At 47.4% G+C, this 19,493-nt stretch overlaps 1 protein-coding gene across 1 annotated transcript in view; it reads left to right on the forward strand.

The window, feature by feature from the left end:
- The first annotated feature begins 17,512 nt into the window (after positions 1–17,512).
- The window catches only part of MAP3K7CL (MAP3K7 C-terminal like), a 64,277-nt gene continuing 62,296 nt past the window's right edge, over positions 17,513–19,493 (forward strand). Inside the window, exon 1 of the mRNA XM_068270602.1 lies at positions 17,513–17,859. The gene's annotated coding sequence lies outside the window, so the exon portion shown is untranslated. The remainder of the gene's footprint in view (positions 17,860–19,493) is intronic.

The raw sequence follows: 19,493 nt of genomic DNA on the forward strand, positions 1-19,493 counted from the left end.
TCGTGCTGGTCTATCTAGACGATATACTTGTTTTCTCCAACAACCTCTCTGAGCACAGAACGCATGTGAAATTTGTACTCAACAAACTAAGGCAAAACTCTCTATACGCTAAACTTGAGAAATGTATTTTTGAAGTAACATCTGTCGCCTTTCTGGGTTACATTATTTCCACCACGGGCCTGTGTATGGACCCCGCCAAAGTCTCTGCTGTGTTAGAGTGGCCCCAACCCGTGGGGTTAAAATCCTTACAGCGGTTTTTAGGATTTGCAAACTATTACAGAAGGTTCATAAAGGGGTATTCCACGGTCATTTCACCCCTCACCTGTTTTACAAAAAAAGGGGCGGATACTAACCACTGGACCCCAGAAGCTCTACGAGCATTCTCCACTCTGAAAGACTTGTTTTGCTCAGCACCCATTCTGAGGCACGTTGACACTTCTTACCCCTTTATTGTTGAGGTGGACGCCTCAGAGGTCGGGGTAGGGGCTGTGCTGTCTCAGCGATCAGGGTTGCAGGGAAGATTACATCCCTGTGCCTATTTCTCTCGTAGGTTCTCTCCGGCAGAAAGAAACTACGATATAGGCAACAGAGAGCTCCTTGCCATTAAACTTGCCTTTGAGGAGTGGCGTCACTGGCTGGAAGGAGCAGAGCATACGATTAAAGTATACACTGATCACAAAAACCTGGAATACATCGAGGGGGCTAAGAGGTTAAGTCCCCGTCAGGCTCGATGGTCGTTATTTTTTTCGAGGTTCAGGTTCATGATTACGTACACCCCGGGCAGCAAGAACGTTAAGGCAGATGCTCTGTCCAGATGCTTTGAGCCAGAGACAGCCCAGCCTCCTGCCCCAGAGTCCATTATCCCACAGAGGCTAGTGCTAGCGGCAACTGAGACTTGGGAGGACTGGACAGAGACCCTGAGGCCTTTTCAGCAGGATGTCCCCGAAGGGAAACCTGAAGGGGTGATGTTTGTACCCCTACCCTTTCGTCTCCGCACTTTGCAGATGTTTCATTCTCACAAGAATGCGGGACACCCTGGGGCATATAGAACTCAGGATCTAGTGTCCAGGTGTGCTTGGTGACCTTCCTTAGCAGCAGACTGCAAGGAGTTCGTTAGGGAGTGTGCAGTTTGCGCAAAGAGTAAACCCTCCCGGCTGGCACCTGTGGGTACCTTGCAGCCTTTACCCACCCCGAGTGAGCCATGGACTCATTTGTCAGTCATTGGAGCAATTTTTAAGGTGCTACGTTGCGGAGACGCAGAGCGACTGGGTCAAATTTCTGCCCTTCGCGGAGTTCGCACAAAATAATTTGAAAAGCTCTTCCACCGGATTCTCTCCGTTCCAGGTTGTGTCTGGAAGATTGCCCAAATTCTCACCATTGCCAGTGGCCTCCACCCCGTTTCCAGCTCTGGAGGCCTGGCAGAGGTCTTTTAAAGACATTTGGCACACGGTGAGAGATAGTTTACAAAAGGCATTTTTGAGTCAGAAGGGTCAAGCTGACAAAAGACGTTCGGTGGAGTGGAGCTTCCAGCCAGGAGACTTGGTTTGGGTGTCCACACGTCATTTGGCCCTGAAACAGCCCTCAGACAAATTGGGCCCCAGGTTTGTCGGTCCATTTCCGGTAGCGAAAAAGATTAACAACGTCACTTATACCGTTGATCTCCCCGCCAGCATGCGTGGGGTGAGATCATTTCACGAATCCCTGCTCAAACCAGCAGTCCATGTGGGCCCTACTCCTCCTCCTCCTGTCCTGGTGGATAGTCAACCTGAGTTCGAAATAGAGAAAATTTTGGACTCTCGCATTGTCCAGAACTCGGTACAGTATCTGGTACACTGGAAGGGATATGGCATTGAGGAGAGACAGTGGGTTCCGGGGACTCGCATGCATGCGGATGAGTTGAGGAGAGAGTTTCATGCCTTGCACCCCGAGAAACCTGGTAGGAGTTGTCCGGAGTCCACTCCTCGGGGGGGGGGGGGGGGGTACTGTGATGAAACGCGGAAAAGCCGCTGTCTCTCAAAGTGAGGTGGCTGTTTCCGCGTCCAACATGGCGTCACAACGCGGAAAAAACGCCGCATGCCGCATAGGCAGAGCGGCGGAATCCGCATTGGGAGCGGCGGAATCCGCATTGGGAACGGCGGAATCCGCATTGGAGGCGGCTCCCGCACTCAGTTCACTAGATACATTGCAAGACAGTACTGGTGTGGCTGGGACTGATAGTCCACCTAGATTCAGAGTGACACGCGCGCGCGCACAGAGGCTGAGCTCAAATAACAGCCAGAAGGGAGTCAGCTGACCAGGCGGGTCAGCTGACATTTTCCACCACTCTCATTGGTCCAGCAATTAGGGAGGTCCTGGAAAGGTCCTTGTTTATATATACCACTGGCTGTTCACTTGCTCTTTGTCTGGCGTGCGATCACACATGTGGGAGCACCCAGATCCGTAGTCAGATCCGTAAGTGTGCCGGGACCAGCTGGAGCTGTAATCCTACACTTAGCTAGATTCTGTTGATAGCTAAAGTACTAGTTTGATTGTGGTTATCTGTTATGACTTCCTGCTTGCCTGACTATCCTCCTGAATTCTGATCTTGTACCTCGATATTTCTGATACTCTGTTGCCGAACCCCGGCTCGTCCTTAGACTCTGCTTCTGCCTCCTGATCTTGTACCTCGATATTTCTGATACCCTGTTGCCGAACTCTGCCTGTACCTAGACTCCGCCTCTGCCTCATGATCTTGTACTTTGTCTGTCCGTGTGTGTACGACCTGGCTTGTCCGACCTCGAGAACCGACCTTACGCTTGGAGGCGGTTCCTCGTCCTGTCAGTGACATCTCCTCCTGAGTGTCACTCTCAGACTATCCTTCCTACTGTCTGTCTGACTCCTCCCATCTTGGAGAGCTCAGGTCTGCGGAAGGAATCTGTGCAGTACTCCTTGCTGCACTGAGGCCTAGTCCTCTAAGTGTTACTGTTACACCAAACACCACACTCTACTCAGGTGAACAGAGGTTAGCTAGTATATCGGTTTATCGGTGATACTGCAGATCACTTATAATCTGGTATACATCTGTATTCCCAGTGATACTGCAGATCACTGGTAATCAGATCCTCTCTGTGCTTCACCGATCGTTACACTTTTTAAGAATTCAACAAACTGCGCCTGGGGCAAGAGACCCGTCTGCCCCCTCCCCCCCCCCTGATCCGTCCCTGCTTGTACAAGTGGCCAATGTACCCACTTTTAACAATCCCATTCCCCACTTGCATTAGAAACTAGTGTGCCCCCATAAAAAGTTATTTGATGTAATGGTCAGTATTCCCTATAAATAAATAAAATTTATAGAGGAGAGGACAGCATAACAGTCAAGTAAACAGCCTTTTTACACCAGCAGGGTAGGCAGCTATCATTATTATTTATTTATAAAGCACCAACATATTCCATGGCGCTGTACAAAGTAGGAAAACAAACAAGGGGTACATAATGGTACAGACAATGACATACATCATATATGGACACTGGTACAAAATACAGAGCTGTTGGTTATAATGACAGATGTAACATGATGAATAAAATGTATAACAGAGAGCAAGCTATGAAATGAATGAAAAATTCCAAGACACAAAAGGGTGAGAGAGCCCTGCCCTTGCAAGCTTGCAATCTAAAGGAATGGGTGGAAATAAAGCTGCCACTATTATTTTTTATTGTATTTATAAAGCGCCAACATATTACGCAGCGCTGCACAATAGATAAATGGGTTAACATACAGGTAGGATATACAGGAAACTCACAACAAAACAAGATCATGCAAATGATTTGATAACAGTACAGTGTCATAGGTCAAAATACAGACTGTTCTAGTCAGGGGTGTAACTAGAAGTCCCCGAACCCCCCTGCAAGAATTTGAGCGCTCCCCCCTGGGACCCGCTCATGGCTGTTTTGGGGGGGCAGGAGGGGTCGCAGCATGAGGGGAAAACTTTGCACATCAATGGGGAGGGGGGACAGTCCCCCCCCTCCCTCACCCCAGGCTCTCCCCTCTGCGCTCCCCCTCCTGCATCTAAGTGGCAGCAGCGGCGGCAGCAGCATCTATAATTACCTCCATTCGCCACCGGAGTTCTCCGATCTGCAAGGGCTTCACATTACTTCCTGTTTTAACAGGAAGTAATGTGAAGCCCTTGCAGATCGGAGACCTCCGGTGTTGAATGGAGGTAATTATAGCTGCTGTCGCCGCTGCTGCCACTTCGATAGATACAAGAGGGGGAGCACAGAGGGGAGAGCCCGGGGTGAGGGAGGGGAGGGACTGTCCCCCCTCCCCGCTGATGTGCAAAACTTTCCCCTCATGCTGCGACCCCTCCTGCCCCCCAAAACAGCCATGAGCGGGGCAGGGGCTGCTTCCCCTTTTGTTACGCCAGTGGTTCTAGTCCACAAGAGGGATCATGCAAATGATTTGATAACAATACAGTGTCATAGGTCAAAATAGAGACTGTTCTAGTCCACAAGAGGGGTAATTGACAGTAGGATTGCATAATCAAGCTGGAAACACTAGGGAGGAGGGCCCTGCCAGAGGCTTACAATCTAAAGGGTGGGGGTGGAGACAATAGGTGCATCTGTTGAGAGGGTGTCCAACAGAATGCATTATGGTCCTGGTGCATTATCATGCATTTATATAACACCAGCATCTTTCAAGATGCCGTAGAGTCCTTACTGAGTCCTGGTGAGTATCTGGACTTCTCGATTTTGAAAACTGGGCTCATATGCAATTCACTTTTTCTCCTGAGTTTTCTCCTAGGAGATAATTTTTCACCATTGATTTAAAATAACTTTTTAGCACTTCGTAATGAGAAAAGTACCAAAAGTAGGTGAAAAGGTACTATCAAAATTATTTTGAGTATTTTCTTGCTTGATGATAGTTTAAAGGGCATTTTATTTACATGTTTTGAAAATATCACCTTGGAGAAAACTCAGGTGAAAAAGTGAATTGCATATGGCCCCTGGCCTCATCCACTTAGACAAGACAAGACAAGACAAATAACATTTATATTGCGCTTTTCTCCTTGCGGACTCAAAGCGCCTTCAAAGCGACTTACAGGTCAGACCACGCCTCTCCCCAGGCTGTGCTTCCCCCACCCCCTTCTGGCCCCATGGTGATGTCATTACTTGCTCTCTCCACCACTGCTGAGGTCAGGCATCCGACAGGTGGGGCAGGGGCGAAACTAGAGGGGAGCAGCACATGCGATCACAGGGGGGCCCAGAGCTGTAGGGGGCTCTCAACTTCTAACCTTCCCTCCCTCCGATACAGTGGACTATACTTTAGATCTGGTGTTTTTGTGGATACACTTGTTATGAGTGTTTTATGGCCCTTGTGAGACGGTCCCCAAGCCCGTGAAGGGCACAAAGGGGAGGCAAGGGAAAGTGTGTGAACATTGGGAGGGCCCCATCAAACGTTCGCTGGGGGGACCCATGAATTGTAGTTACATCACTGATGTGGAGGCCCTTCTTTTCTATCGTAGGTACTGTAGCCCTATCTGGTTCAAGAACTTAAAGAGACTCTGAAGCGAGAATAAATCTCACTTCAGAGCTCATAGTTAGCAGGGGCACGTGTGCCCCTGCTAAAACGCCGCTATCGCGCGGCTAAACGGGGGTTCCTTACCCCCCGAAATCCCCTCCGTGGAGCCGGGGATCTCTTCCTGGTTGAGGCAGGGCTAACCGCCGCAGCCCTGCCCCACGCGCGTCTGTCGGCGCGTATCTCCACCTCCCCCCCGCCCCTCTCAGTCTTCCTTCACTGAGAGGGGCGGGGTAGAGGCGGCGATGCGCCGCTGATAGACGGCGCTGAGAGGCAGGACTGCAGCCGTTAGCCCTGCCTGAAGAGCAGCAAAATCTACGACCAATTTGGTCGTTGATTTTGCGGGGGCGGGGGGGGGGGGGGGTTTGGGGGTGAAGGGACCCCCGTTTAGCCGCGGGATAGCGGCGTTTTAGCAGGGGCACACGTGCCCCTTCTAACTATGAGCTCTGAAGCGAGAATTATTCTCGCTTCAGTGTCTTTTTAAAGAGACTCTGTAACAAAAATGTCATCCTTTTTTTCTACTATCCTACAAGTTCCTAAACCTATTCTAATGTGCTCTGGCTTACTGCAGCACTTTCTACTATCACCGTCTCTGTAATAAATCAACTTATCTTTCCCCTGTCAGATTTGTAGCCCTGTGTCTGGAAGGCTGCCAACTCTTCGGTGTTGTTGACCTGTTATGCACGCCCCCCCCCCCCCCCCCAAGGCCCCCTCTATGCACACTCCTGTGTGTGTTATTTACATTAGGCAGCCTCTCTGCTCTCTCAGTGAGAGAAGAGAGCTTTACAAGCTGGATAAATCGTCCTCTGTTAGGCTGTGAAAGGAGCTTGGCTGTCACATGCTGAGCAATTACAGACACCGGGCAGAGCTGTCTGCAGGAAGAAACAATCAGCCTGTCACTCTTCAGTGGATGAGAGCTGCAGGGGAAAGGTAAACACACAAATTATCTCTTGAGATTCAAAAGGAAGGCTGTATATAGCCTGCTTGTGTATGGATGTATTTTCTATGTGTGGACATACTGTACATCAACCTACTTCCAGTTTTGGTGGCCATTTTGTTTGTTTATACAGTGGGTTGCAAAAGTATTTGGCCCCCTTGAAGTTTTCCACATTTTGTCATATTACTGCCACAAACATGAATCAATTTTATTGGAATTCCACATGAAAGACCAACACATAGTGGTGTACATATGAGAAGTGGAATGAAAATCATACATGATTCCAAACATTTTTTACAAATAAATAACTGCAAAGTGGTGTGTGCATAATTATTCAGCCCCCTTGATCTGAGTGCAGTCAGTTGCCTATAGACATTGCCTGATGAGTGCTAATGACTAAATAGAGTGCACCTGTGTGTAATCTAATGTCAGTACAAATACAGCTGCTCTGTGAGGGCCTCAGAGGTTGTCTAAGAGAATATTGGGAGCAACAACACCGTGAAGTCCAAAGAACACACCAGACAGCTCAGGGATAAAGTTATTGAGAAATTTAAAACAGGTTTAGGCTACAAAAACATTTCCAAAGCCTTGAACATCCCACGGAGCACTGTTCAAGCGATCAATCAGAAATGGAAGAAGTATGCCACAACTGTAAACCTACCAAGACAAGGCCATCCACCTAAACTCACAGACCGAACAAGGAGAGCGCTTGATCAGAAATGCAGTCAAGAGGCCCATGGTGACTCTGGACGAGCTGCAGAGATCTACAGCTCAGGTGGGAGACTCTGTCCATAGGACAACTATTAGTCATGCACTGTACAAAGTTGGCCTTTATGGAAGAGTGGCAAGAAGAAAGGCATTGTTAACAGAAAGCATAAGAACTCCCGTTTGCAGTTTGCCACAAGCCATGTGGGGGACACAGCAACCATGTGGAAGAAGGTGCTCTGGTCAGATGACGAGACCAAAATGGAAATTTTTGGCCAAAATGCAAAACGCTATGTGTGGCGGAAAACTAACACTGCACATCACTTTGAACACCACCATCCCCACTGTCAAATATGGTGGTGGCAGCATCATGCTTGGGGGGTGCATCTCTTCAGCAGGGACAGGGAAGCTGGTCAGAGTTGATGGGAAGATGGATGGAGCCAAATACAAGGCAAACTTGGAAGAAAACCTCTTGGAGACTGCAAAAGACTTGAGACTGGGGCGGAGGTTCACCTTCCAGCAGGACAATGACCCTAACCAAAAAGCCAGGGCAACAATGGAATGGTTTAAAACAAAACATATCTATGTGTTAGAATGGCCCAGTCAAAGTCCAGATCCAAATCCAATCAAGAATCTGTGGCAAGATCTGAAAACTGCTGTTCACAAACGCTGTCCATCTAATCTCACTGAGCTGGAGCACTTTTGCAAAGAAGAATGGGCAAGGATTTCAGTCTCTAGATGTGCAAAGCTGCTAGAGACATACCCTAAAAGACTGGCAGCTGTAATTGCAGCAAAAGCTGGTTCTACAGAGTATTGACTCAGGGGGCCGAATAATTATGCACAACCCACTTTGCAGTTATTTATTTGTAAAAAATGTTTGGAATGATGTATGATTTTCGATCCACTTCTCACGTGTACACCACTTTGTATTGGTCTTTCACGTGGAATTCCAATAAAATTGATGCATGTTTGTGGCAGTAATGTGACAAAATGTGGAAAACTTCAAGGGGGCCGAATACTTTTGCAACCCACTGTAAACATAGTTTTTAAAACTGTTTTTGACTACTTTTAATGCGGCGGGGAGCGACAAAATTGTGACAGAGGGGAATAGGAGATGTCCCCTAACGCACTGGTATGTTTACTTTTGTGCGATTTTAACAATACAGATTCTCTTTAACCCCTGTTAATTATCTATAATAATCTAGTGAGTTAGGCAGGGAACACACTTGCAGAAATGTATAATTTTTTGTTTTTTGCATTTGTCTACAGTCCATTTTTGCTTTTTTTCTCCCTGTAAAAAAAAAAATCAGACAGCTTCCTGTACACCCTAGGCCAGAGTGCTGAAGCTTCCTGTACACCCTAGGCCAGATTCCTGCAGCTTCCTGTACACCCTAGGCCAGATTCCTGCTGCTTCCTGCACACCCTAGGCCAGAGTGCTGCAGCTTCCTGTACACCCTAGGCCAGATTCCTGCAGCTTTCTGTACACCCTAGGCCAGATTGCTGCAGCTTCCTGTACAACTTAGGCCAGATTCCTGCAGCTTCCTGTACACCCTAGGCCAGATTCCTGCAGCTTCCTGTACACCCTAGGCCAGATTCCTGCAGCTTCCTGTACACCTTAGGCCAGCTTCTTGTGCTTCCATGCCACCTACCTTCAGAGCCTCACACAAGACCCCAAAGCCGCATCCCACCATACCCCAAGTTGCGTCCCACAGGGCTATACTCACAGCTGCCTCTTTCATAGGAAATAAAGAAAGGGCAGCACAATGGCTGTAACAGTCCTGGGAGCCACCAGTGAGAGGAAGAGGAGAGGGTAGACAGCGCTCATGCCAAACCCCACACTTAGAAGTCACTAGACCATCTCCAAAAGACATCAAGAGTGGACCCCAACAGGACAGAGATGGATTAAGGTGAAATGGAGCCTTAGGCAAGATGGCATTGGCCAGTGGCCATACCTCCTCCTGGCACATGGCTTTTTGGTAAGACTTGGTGGAGGCTGGGGTCAACCAGCCCCTTGACACTTGTTAGGCCCTAGGCCTTGTGGATGATATGACTCTGCAGGAAAATGCCTAGATTACATCATCATGGAATACATGCTAAAGATTTACCACCTATCTGGGTTTTATGGGGAAAGGGTGTATATTAACTCACTGGGCAGAGGGGTCCTAAGGAGATGGTCAGGAGAAAAAATACTAACTGTCTGCTTTACTAAGACCTTTTAGCAAGATTTATACTTTTCTGCTCATAGGCCAACTTTCTTGCGGCTTCCGTTTCATGTGCAGCACCCCCTCCTATTCCTTGTGCAGCCCCCTCTTCCATGTGTAACATTTGTGTACAGCAGCCCCGTTCAGTTCTATACAGGTCCCTTGGGCAGCAGCTCCCTATTTCCATGTGTTGCTCCACATTTGAAACCTCTGTATTCCATTTGCAGCCTCTTCTTCCATATGCAGCAATCCCTCTTCAATGTCCAGCCGCCCTTGGTCAGCTGCCGCCTAGAGCCCGGGCCTTGGTGGCCTTTTCAGGAATCCGTCTCTGCCTGTTAGCTCAGAAGGTCATCCTCTTCCTTTCTTCATAGGATCCCTCACCCAGGGTGATCCCGTCACAGCGCATGACGGTTATGAGAATGACTTTCATACAATGGAAGGAGTTTATCTGGAGTCAGCCAACAGTCAAGCATGACTTTAAAAATAAGTGATGAAATTGGCAACATATAGCAGTGTGCCCCTAATGTCAGCGTGAGCTTTGAAGTGGCCAGAAGGGTATATAGGTCACTTCATCACAGAGGGATTATCAAGATTATGGAAAGCACTTAATAATCGTTCAGTAGAAGATATATTTAGCCAGGTTCAGATTGGCACATCTATATAAAACTTAAGCGAGGTGACTGGAAGGAGGCAGAGCAAATTTTTTTTTAATAATGAAAATATTACCTACTCCATCTTTCTCCCCATCCACTCATATCTATCTATCCATCCATCTTTGTATCTATCTGTCGATCCTTCAATACTATGGCCTCAATTCACTAAGCTTATCTCCTGTCTTTAATAACGTTTCTAGAGTGATCACCATGGTGATGAGACATGTCGTATTCAGGAAACATTTTACTTTAGGCAAACCTAAAGTTAACTCTTCTGTCTTTAAGTTAACTCTTCAATCCTTAAAATAACTCCAGAATTCTAAAGTTAAAGACAGGCTGTTAATTAACTACGTGTGAAAATAACTACAGAGGAGGTAACTTAACTACAAAGGAGGTAACTTAAGGAATGAAGAGATAAGATAACTATCTCACTGTGTGGTGGCAAGTTATCTCTTGCCTTATTATCTCCAGCATGATCTTAGTGAATTGAGGCCTATATCTATCTATCTACTCACATCGAATTATCTATCTATTTATCCGTCTATAGGTGGCCATTAACGATACAATTCTTTGGACGACGATAAATCGATCAGAAACGGTCGTTCGGGCCCACCAACAGAAGGATAGCTGCTATCCAATTAGATCAGATTGATGGAATTTATTCAAACAATGGATTGATGTGATTGATATTATGATCAAATCAAAGAATCGTATCATTAATGTCAACCTTTACCTACGATCCATCCATCCATCTTTTCATCCTTCCACCCATATGTCTTTTCTTGTAACCACTTATCTCTCTCTCTATTTGTCACCCTTCTATCTATCTATCTATCTATCTATCTATCTATCTATCTATCTATCTATCTATCTATCTATCTATCTCTGGCTCTAAAGGTTCCGATCAATATTTAATCAGATTTCTTCTCTACTTCTACAGTTATGATTGGACATTTATGGTTTCCCGGCCACCACTCTCTATCTTCCGCTTGCCCACTTTCAGTACCCCAAGGTTCAGTCCTTAGTCCTCTTCCCTTCTTTATCTCTACCAAAGGTTTAGCACCACTCATTAGTACAATTGGGTTCCAGTATGCTCTATATGCTGATGACACCCAAATTTTGAAGCAGGTGAACAGTATACGTGTTAAATTGGGTGACACTATTTAACTAATACTAATTAGCAGCTATGTGTCACTTTAGATGTCAGCGGCTTGAATTAGGTCTTAGCGCTCAGATATTGACTTTTAAAGTCAATGGGAGTTAAAACAAAAAAAAAATAGCCATATAATTCACCTCTTCACCTCCTTCAGATGGCTGGGGGCTCCAGGATCAGGGAGAGCAAAGCGGGCGCCGCCATGAAAGAGGACGGCATCCTCAATCGATTTCGCTGGCTCTACCGGCTTCTTCAGGAGGCGTGTCTTCTCATCTGTGACATGCCGCCTATGTGCCCACCACCACCCAATCAGGCTGCGCCACGTATCCACACCCGCCCCAACTCGCGGGCCAATAGAGCGGGGGGTGGGCAGACACGACGGGCACGCCAACCAATAGCGTGCTCGGCGCGTCCGGCAAGCCCCGCCCCCCCATCACGCCGGTCCAAGGGAAGGGGCGGGAGAGGCCCAATGTACGCAGAGCAACAGAATCTGTTGACGGAGAGCACCCGGCAGGCGTATAAACCATGATGTACAATCCGCGCAAATACATCAACACAGTTCAAAGTAAAAAATCAAAGAAACATTAGGACAGTAGGTAGGTATATAGAGCACAGAAAGCAGTCAGTGGTGGGTAGGTAGGTGAGAGAGAGCACAGTAGGTAGGTATATAGAGCACAGAGAGCAGTCAGTGGGGGTAGGTAGGTGGGAGAGCGCAGAAGGAAGGGATAGAGAGCAGTCAGTGGGGGTAGGTAGGTGGGAGAGCATAGTAGGTAGGTATATAGAGCACAGAGAACAGTCAGAGGGGGTAGGTAGGTGGGAGAGCATAGTAGGTAGGTATATAGAGCACAGAGAACAGTCAGTGGGGGTAGGTAGGTGGGAGAGCATAGTAGGTAGGTATATAGAGCACAGAGAACAGTCAGTGGGGGTAGGTAGGTGGGAGAGCATAGTAGGTAGGTATATAGAGCACAGAGAACAGTCAGTGGGGGTAGGTAGGTGGGAGAGCGCAGCAGATAGGTATAGAGAGCACAGAGCGAGGTCAATGGGGGTAGGTGGGTGGGAGAGCGCAGCAGGTAGGTATATACAGCACAGAGAGGGGTCAATGGGGTTAGGTAGGGTCAGTGGGGGTAGGTAGGTGGGAGGACGCATGAGGTAGTTATAGAGAGCAGTAAGTCGGGGTAGGTAAGTAGGTAGGTGGGAGGTTAGAGGAGGGAAGTCAGAGAACGGACCTAAACTTAGAACTTCCCCTCTGCTCTAAAAGATATGCCACAGCATAATGACCTTTAAAGAAAAAATATTTTGTTACAGCTGATACAAATCCTCAAATAAATCACCAGTGTTTTACTCCCTGCTTTCATGGAAGTAGACATGTTAACATCCTGTACTTACAAATGAGCTCATCTGCCATGGCAGTCAGGTGACACAGGGGAGAGATCAAATAAAGCTTGTGATTAGACACAGATAATGGGGAATTACACAGGCTTAACTCTAAATACTGTACATACTACAGGGTGCAGGGTTTTCCTTCTGTCCTGTGTAAGAGTACTGAGGGGGGATTAGCCCGGCTACATGCTCTATTTACATACAGGCCGCATTTCTCTCTGTTTCTTTCTGTCCTGGGCAAGAGTACAGGTCCACTTTATGGCAGCAGCGGTTCCCCCAAGTGTCGGAGTGGGCGGGGCTTCAGGTGGAGGCGGCGGACTGGCAATAAGTCCTTCTTCTCCCAAACATCCCTAAAGTGACTGAGGGAGACTTTGGGGGGGGATAGAAGAAGTACTCGGGTGGCGGAGAAGACCCGGAGCTAGAGGAGCGGTGGCGGCATGTAGTGTAACTATACATTCAAGCCAGTGGCAGCAGCTCCATCCTCCAGTCCTTCAGCAAGAGGGATAGACCCATTTGAAAGGACGCTCCATGCGTCCAGCGTTAACGTCACTCAGCAGTGCCCCCTGCATCCCCTCCATGGTCAAGATCTGTAACCATGGAGAAGACGCAGGGGGCGCTGCTGGGTGATGTAAACGCAGGACGCATGGAGCAGGAGAGCATCGTTTTTCTGCCCGCTTGCTTCTGCAGAAGGATGGAGCCACCGCTGCCACCAGAGGGAGAAAGAGGACTTGCACTTTGGGCAGCTAGTGACCCGCCCCTTTCACACTCCACTTGCCTGTAGACACATGCCTACCTTGCCTATAGGTAAATCCGGACCTGGCTGTCTGACTACAGTTCAACTGCAGTAAGCCATAGATGGATTCCTGACAACATCCTGAGCTATTGTGAACTGCAGAGTGATCACAGATAGCAATGAGACTCATTGCAAATGGAATCAAAACCAAGCAACCAAATACAGGCTCCGCTGCAACCAACAGGAGGGATCCTTATACTTCCGAAGTCCCCCATGGCATGGGATTAGAGCAGTATTTGACCAAATTGGTCGAATAGTGCTCCCGGCGCCGGAACAGGGACCGAGAGAAGAGCGGGAAGGCTCTAGCAGTGTTCCCCAACCCTGTCCTCAAGGCCCACCAACAGTGCAGGTTTTGTGAAAAGCCACAGAGGTAGCTAATCAGCACTACTGAGACACTAATTACCTCACCTGTGCATGTTTGTGGTTTCCTGCAAAACATGTACTGTTGGTGGGACAAGGTTGGTGAACTCTGCTCTGTAGGACCCAGAGCCTTTCCTCTCCTTAGGTAAGCATCTGTTTTTTGTTTTTGTTTTAGTTTCAAATCCTATGGACTTTAAAATAACCAGTTGCCCTTGCCGAATTAAAGCACTGAAATCAAGTGTGGACAAGGCAGGCAATTTGGGCACCACCATAGACTTCATTGTTAATGGGGGCTGTAGAAATGCCTACTATATAATTTGACTTCAGGACTTATAGCTGGTAGGACAGGAAGAAACAGGTAATTTTAGGTGTAAGGTAGCAGGAGGATTAGTTTTAGGAGTAGCTAGGAGGACAGCTAGAGAGACAGGGGGACAGTTAATGTTAGGGGTAGGTAGAGGGAGGGTAAGTATGAGAAGTTGATTAGGTAAAGCTTTAGTAAAATATAAGCAGATTGTGATTCCCACCCAGGGCCGGATTTACCATAAGGCACACGCCTACAGGCGCCTGATGATGAAAAGGCGGCTCTCACTCCCCTCCCTGGGCTCCTACCTTCCTCCTACCCAATGTAAAGCCCTGATGAGAGTGTAAATGAGAGGTTACCCACCCTGTTCTCAGCATTCCACTGACAAGATTTCCCTTCAGTCAGGTACCGCTAGCTACTTAATACCGAGATTCTTCTAGCTACCTTATACTTGGGGACACCTCTAGCTACTTAATATTAAAGGAACTAATACTGAGGGGCACCTGTAGCTACCTATGACGGACAAGGGAAGTAAGGGAGAAGTGACAGCTGGGACAGCCAGCACAATTGCGGTGTGGTTCGTGGTGGTTTGTAGGTTCATAAAGGGCGACGTCTAAGGTGCCAGGTGTAATGTATGCATGTGTGTAATGGAGCATTGAAACTTGCACTTTTGCTTCACTAAGACTGTGTGCGCACCCCTCCTTTGGATTTTTGTCTAAGGTGCCAGGACATCTGTGCCTATAGTCTCCTGTACGGTAAATCCGGGCCTGCTCACACCAGGAAGAACTTAACACTGGCAGAGTTAATGCAAATTGAGCAACTTCCCAGGGCCTCAGAGTCAAGTCCCCTTTCAATGGCATCACCATGCGGTGCAGTACAAATCAGAAGGGTGACACCCGTGGGTTTATCCAGAATAAGAACAGTAACAGCCACCTAATACTGCTATGTGGGTGATGGGTGGAGGCACAAAGAACACATGCTTCTGCTATTTGAGGGAGAGTCACAAAGACCTCTTAATATAGCTATATGGGGGTACAAAGCCCACCTAATACTGCAGTAGCGGGGATGGGGATGAAAAGGCCACCTAACATTGCTATCTGACTCAGCTACTGTATCTGCTGTTTATTGGCAATATGGTGCTAATCAATAACAAACTGTTTCCCATCCCACACGTAGGCAAGCCCGGTCCGCCCATGATGCCAAATGAGGCGACTTCCTCAGGCGGCAAAAGTCTGGGGAGAGCACCAGGCAGAAACAGGAAGTGCAGAGAGTTCCTGGCCAACCTATACTGAGGGCAACTGTACCTGGCTAACCTATACTGGGTGCGCCTATACCTGGCTAACCTATACTGGGGGCAACTGTACCTGGCTAACCTATACTGGGGGCGCCTATACCTGGCTAACCTATACTGAGGGCAACTGTACCTGGCTAACCTATACTGGGGGAAACTGTACCTGGCTAACCTATACTGGGGGCGCCTATACCTGGCTAACCTATACTGGAGGCAACTGTACCTGGCTAACCTATACTGGGGGCACCTATACCCGGCTAGCGTATACTGAGGGCAACTGTACCTGGCTAACCTATACTGGGGGCGCCTATACCTGGCTAACCTATACTGGGGGAAACTGTACCTGGCTAACCTATACTGGGGGCGCCTATACCTGGCTAACCTATACTGAGGGCAACTGTACCTGGCTAACCTATACTGAGGGCAACTGTACCTAGCTACAACACTTGGGGCACCTATAACTGGCTACCTACCTATACTGAGGGTGTTTTTTGGGGGGCTCACCATAATTATAACGTGCGGTGCAAATTGTTGGGTGCTGTACGTTTATTCCAATTCGGGGTGGGGGCACCCTCACAAGTTTGCCCAGGCCGCACAAAGTCTAGAACCAGCCCTGCACTTAGGCATCTCTCACTGAGGCCTTCCATGGGAATCAAGCAAGAGGGAAGCACAGTTTGGGGGGCTCCAGTCTAAAATTCTGCCGCGGGGATCGGCTCAGTATAACATTTACTGTGGGCCCCCCCCCCCCTGGTTCTGTAGCTATGCCATGTAAAAAAGCACTAAGGGCTGGGACCCACTAGAGCAGGGGTCTCAAACTCGTGGCCCGCGGGCCATTTGCGGCCCTCGATACAATATTTTGTGGCCCTCGCTGGCAAAAGCTTCCTTATAGTTCGCTTAGGTGCTCCCAAGTAATCCGCCGCATCCCCGCCGCTAAACGAGGGCTGCAGAACCCCCAAATCGCCCGGGAGGCAATCCGCCGGCATTTCCTGGAAGGGGCAGAGCTTTCAGCTTCAGCTCTGCCCCTCCTGACGTCAATCGCCGCCTCTCCCCGCCCCTCTCTGTGAAGGAAGAGTGAGAGGGGGCGGGCAGAGGCGGCAATGCACCGCGATTCACGTCAGGAGGGGCAGAGATGAAGCTGAAAGCTCTGCCCCTTCCAGGAAATGCCGGCGGATTGCCCCCCGGGCGATTTGGGGGCTTTGCAGCCCTTGTTTTGTGGCGGGGACACGGCGGATTACTTGTAATGGGAGCACTGAAGCGAACTATAAGGTAAAATAGGCACAATAGTTCGCTTCAGTGTGAATTTGATTTTGAAATAAAAATCAATGCAAGGGACAGGGGTAGGGGGGGGGGGGGGGGTGGCGCTTGCTGCTGATTGTGAAATCCCTTATGCCTCATCCTGACCTTGCCTCCTGCGGCCCCCAGGCAAATTGAGTTTGAGACCCCTGCCCTAGAGCGACTTTGGCAGCATGTTTGGATTTGCCATTTAATGTCATGTATTTAAATGGTGGGGAGCCCACTAGTGCGATTGCGATTAGGGAAACTGAGTGTCCTGATAAGAGCAGAAGAGGTCACAGGGGCACAGAAGCATCTATGACCTCTTGCTGTAGGGGGCAGGGCTATGGGCGGAGGCCGGACATTGAGACACCTGGTAAGTATAATAAAGTTTATTTAAAAAGAAAAAAAAAACAGAATCGCTAATCGGAAGTGCTGTACAGTTTCCTGTACAGCGCTTCCATTCGGAGAGAAACACAGTCGCAATTGGCCTAAGAATCACTGCACACAGCGCTTGCGCAATTTAGAAACACTGCAGCGATTTCAGCCCTAAGTAAACAACTAACAATGGTTGCCAAAATCACGATTCTTTTCCACGAAGGTGGAGTGCCACTTTAACTTTGTGACACATTTGTCGTTCATATCTTTATTCGTCTTTCTTAATAGTTAGCTTTGTTGGCCGTTGGTCTTTTTTCCCCGATAAGCTTCTTGCAATCAGTTGGCCGTGTCACCTCTGCTTGATTGCAGCCCCAGACAGTTCTGCTGAGTACAAGTGGCTATCTTTGCCAGAGAGCTGGAATAGGCTCAGACACTGATTGGGTCATGCTGAAAACATTCTTGCCCAGTGAAGTAAGTCTGTTTGTATTTTAAGTTCACCAGGACTAGTGAATTAAAAGCATTCAACTCCCGCGGTTTGTCACTTTGTTGTTTAAGGAGCGTGACAGGGGGATATTTTTTTTCTTCCCTCGCTTCTCCTCAGCGATGACAACACACTAAACTCTGTTGGAAGGAAAGAGAAGTGGGACTCGAGGAGAAGAAGCCGGGATAGAAAGTCCCTTTTGGGAAGAAGCAGAGCTGTTGGGCGTCGCAGGTAGCTGAACGCTGCACTGACAGCTGTCCCGTCCATTCAGTGGCTGTCAGGGCGGCTATGCAGCAGGTGCAGGCCTTGCTGCCACTGACTTTCCTCTCCACAAAGGCAAGAAGCAGCTAAGGAAGTGGCTGACCTGGGATTATTGGAGCACAGACGCTCTCGGCTGAGTGAGGTAAGGCAACAGGTGTGGACGAAGCACTGTGGAGAGGAGGAAGCCGTAACATCACTTAATCTATGTTGTGATACAGAATTTGCAAATAAGCAGCTGGCAGTTGCCGGCGAAACCGGTCGTATGGGCTGGCTGCTGAAGTCCTCGCTTGGCCTCTGTTCCATCTCTCGGCTATCTGAGCCCATATGGTTTTCCTGGCTTGCCTCGACAGACTAATAACATGAGCATATGCTAGACTGTATCCTCCAGCAGTGCTGCCTGTAAACTATAGGGGATTTATGTCAGCTTCAAAGGCTAATCCCAATGGTTACCGTCAGGGCTGTTACCCAATGAGAGACGTAACCGAACAGCTTTTGATCACATTTCTACCATTTTATCACGATACCACGGTTAGGGCCTCTACACACTGAAAATCGCCAGGCACAATCACAAACGCAATGCGATTTTTAAAATTGCATCCAGTGCGATTTTTAAAAAAAATGCATGCTTGTGTTTCCACGATACGTTTGTGTTTTTGCGATGCGTTTAAATTTTTGCTCGCATTTTTTTTCAATGCGTTTGCGTTTTTCATGTGATTGGTGATTGATTGGTGATTGGCTAAAAGTCCTTCAACAGGAAGTTGCAAGGTCTCCTGGGATATGACCTCGAAAAAACGTAACTGCAAATAACAGAAATGCAATCGCATCGCATTTTTGTATGCAATTTTTCAAACGCAGCAAAACAAAGCAAAGCTAAGCTTTGTTACTCTATGATTGATATTTGGCGTTCTTCACATTCTGGTTGCTTTTATTGATATATGGAATGACTATTCAATCTTTAATTGATGGTGCTTGTCCAATTTTCCATGATGTGGTTTTCAAACGCAGTGCTCAAAAAGCGCTACAGTCACTGCGATTGCGATTTTTTAAAATGTAATGTAATGTAACTTGCTTTACTAATAAATGATTTTGCTGTTTTAATCCTTTGGGGTAACTAATGCTTACACTCCATTTTGTTGTCTTTAATCATTTGACCACTACAGGTGGTGTTCCCCTTATGGACCATAGCAATTTTCATATTTCAGCGATCCTTCTATTCATTCGCCAATACCTTTATCACTACTTATTACTCCGAAATGATCTACAATATATCTTGTTTTTTTTTGCTACCAATTGGGCTGTTTTTGGGTGGTACATTTTACTAAGAATTATTTTAGTCTATATGCATTTTATTGGGAATAATAAGAAAAAATAAGAAAAAAGGAAAACAAAAACATTATTTCTCAGTTTTCCGCCATTATATTTTTTAAATAAAATGTGCTACTGTGGATAAAACCAACACATTTTAATTGCCCATTTGTCGTGGCTATTACAACAATCAACTGATGTCCCTAATACAATGTACATCAACAATACTTTATTTGGAAATAAAGGTGTATTTTTTTCAGTTTCGTTGTTCATTACACCATATCACTTATCAATTACAAGCCCATATTTTCAAAAAATAACAGTAATATATTCTCACGACATACATATTAAAAAAAGTTGAGTCCCTAAGGTAACTATTTAAGTTTTTTTTTTTAAATGTCATTTATTTTATTTTTTTACAAGTCTTTTATTTTGGTAACTATGGGAAAGGGAGGAGGTAAGAAGTTAGTT

Source organism: Hyperolius riggenbachi, chromosome 2, assembly GCF_040937935.1.
Source record: "Hyperolius riggenbachi isolate aHypRig1 chromosome 2, aHypRig1.pri, whole genome shotgun sequence".
Taxonomy (NCBI): Eukaryota; Metazoa; Chordata; class Amphibia; order Anura; family Hyperoliidae; genus Hyperolius; species Hyperolius riggenbachi.